Below are 2,894 nucleotides of genomic sequence, written 5' to 3'. Positions count from 1 at the left end.
GTAACTGTTATACCCCGTAACCGCACACACACTAGCATAAAGGTGCTTCACTTGCTAATATCATGGCGCTGAGTCCTTTTTTTTACTAGTCCGTGGCTAATGTTGATTCTTTACGAGTGGTCATTCAAAATAGGTTACAGTAACAATAGATTCGGTTTCCTTTTCCATCTTGCTGTATCTCCGTTAGAGATATTCTTTAGTAGAATAGTGATTTTTTAGGTGAAGACCTGGGCTCACGACATCATCAATAAATAAAATCCATCAGTATTCATCATCGAAAAGGGCTTTTGTTTGGCCATAAATAGATTATTTCACTTATATATTTTAATTACGTTGGTCTCTTAAAGACAGAGCTCTGATATACTAATTACTGGCTGACTTTCGCATCAACCTTTTTGACGTTAAAGATTCTAACATCAAATAAATTGCAGAATACCTTTCTAGTCTATTAAGTTTTGAGGAAGATTTATTAAGGAATTTTTATCCTAGCTTCATCGAGCATTCGAACTTAATTAAAATTGGTTCGGGATTCTTGTAAAATGTTTACTCAACTAAATTACTAAAGTTTTTATTTACTATATGCGTTGATATATTTATAGTATTAGTAGATATATAAATACCTTGTAAAATACAGGCTCAACCTCTAACTTCACAGTGCACAAAGCACACACAATATCAAAGATACACAAGATGTATAATTAATATCCTACACGTATTTCACTATAAAACAAATAGTATGTACATACATTTTAAAACAGATTTTTCTCTGAACATCTTTACTTTATTTAGTTAGTTTATTGTTATGGTGAGATTTTTTTTCATTTTCTTATGAAAAGAAGGGACGAGACGAGCAGGGCGTTCAGCTGATGGTAATTAATACGCCTTGCCCATTATTAAGCAGTGCCGCTCAGGATTTTTGTAAAACCCAATCATTCCGAGTGGCACTACAATTAGGTACGCTCGTCACCTTGAGTAATAAAAAAAAACATACGTTAGTTAAGTCTCTAAACCATAAGTTAGTTAAGTCTCATTTGCCCAGTAATTTCACTAGCTACGGCGCCCTACAGACCGAAACATATTAACGTTTACACATAACTGCTTCACAGCAGAAATAGCCGCCATTGTGGTACGCATAATCTAGCCGGCATTTTGTGCAAAGGAGCGTCCCACTCCCCCACACATTACCGTAAAGAATAATTAAATCTCTTTCAGTTGAAAACAACCGCATCTGTTATCAGAAATCATAAAGAGGCAAAGCAATAAAACCGCCACACCGATATAACATTGATTGTTTTTGATTGCATCGCTGTTTGATTGCGGTTCGCGCAATTAAATGAGATGCTCGCTCTGCTCAGTAGATATTGGATTCGAAAATGTCTGTTTTCACTATCTATGTTGTTTGCTTAGGTCCGCTTTTCATTGTGTCTTTATCAAGCGCTGCTCACGATTACGTCAAATATGGAAGTAAGTAATTTGTTATATTTTTAAAGTGATGACGTATCGTCATAAAATGTTGTATGCTTTATTCAACTCTCAGCTTGTGGCTTCATCTACAGGATCTACTTTACAGTTGATAACCTGCTCAACCCCAAAATTTACATATTAGGAAATTGACTTGAGATGTCGCTCTTGCTAATCTAAACAATTTGTTATGTTTTTAAAGTGATAACCCTCACTTCTAGGATGAATACCCAAATAAAATTTGAAAACAAAATTTTATGAACGATGCGGGACTCGAACCCACGACCTCTCGCGTTCCGTGCGAGTGCTTTCTCAGTTGAGCTAACCGTTCGAGTGACGTATCGTTATTTAATCTTGTATGCTTTATTCAACTCTCAGATTGTGGCTTCACACGGAACGCGAACGGTTGTGGGTTCAAGTCCCGCATCGTTCATAAAATTTTGTTTTCAAATTTTATAGTGCATGGAAGTAAGTGTTTCACTATTCAAAACCTTTAAAATATTATGAAATATAATATAGCCCTACCACTGATTGGTGTTTATAATTAATTTAATTTAATTGATTGATGAACAGGTTAGAAAACTAATAATCTTTGCAAATTTGTTTTTCTGATGAACCAATTATATTATCTAAAATAAAATTGAGCCCAATCTTAATACTTCTGCAAACAAATAAGTTTTTTGTAAATTCGGTTTTCTGTCCTTGATTAAACGGCATTGTTGAAAAGTTATTTTAATAAGAATGAAAATTCAGACGGTCTTGAGAGGTCTCATTCATGACACGGGTTTTATAAGAAAATCTCGGAATCCCCGGTTGTTGCCAAGACTCTAAATTAAATTTAGTGATTAATTCAATCAACGCACACTTTTCCAGAGAATTCTTAATGACTTTTTCATTTGCAACATGAATTAATATATTATAGGACTCGACGATGGATCTTTTCCTTCAAACCTGAAGAATATGCCGTACTACTGCTATCAAGTTCCTTTGAAAGGTCCATGTAAAGGAGTGTTTCCTGTATGGTTTTTTGACGTGGTAAGAAGAAAGTGCGTTCGTATGATTTATTCCGGTTGTGGTGGTAATGAAAATCGGTTTACGTCGAAAGCTTCTTGTAACACGCATTGTGAGAAAGGTCGACCTCTATAATAATAAAATTAATAAACTTACGATATCAAAATTAACCGATTAACGGTCTTTTTCAATAACCTATCTATCCTTAGTTGAACTTACCAGAGGTAGACAAATCTACCCTTTACCCTTACTCACATTTCAATAACCTATCGACATAAAGCATTGGACTATAACTATATTGGACATAAGTGTGGATAGATAAGATCTTGTCATTAAACGGTGACAGCAATGTATCCGTAACTAAGTATCCGTAAGAGATACGTTATTGAAAACGGCTGTAAATATATCTCGCTCCAACGACA

At 34.8% G+C, this 2,894-nt stretch overlaps 1 long non-coding RNA gene across 1 annotated transcript; it reads left to right on the top strand.

The window, feature by feature from the left end:
• Positions 1 to 1,131: 1,131 nt before the first annotated feature.
• Positions 1,132 to 2,650, top strand: LOC126975911 (uncharacterized). Its single transcript, XR_007731813.1, has 2 exons — positions 1,132 to 1,464; positions 2,384 to 2,650. It is a non-coding gene; the product is annotated as an uncharacterized LOC126975911 (long non-coding RNA).
• The last annotated feature ends 244 nt before the right edge of the window (positions 2,651 to 2,894 follow it).

Source organism: Leptidea sinapis, chromosome 38 (assembly GCF_905404315.1).
Source record: "Leptidea sinapis chromosome 38, ilLepSina1.1, whole genome shotgun sequence".
Taxonomy (NCBI): Eukaryota; Metazoa; Arthropoda; class Insecta; order Lepidoptera; family Pieridae; genus Leptidea; species Leptidea sinapis.
The sequence above is the reverse complement of the archived record's forward strand: the minus strand, read 5'-3'. Positions and strand labels throughout refer to the sequence as shown.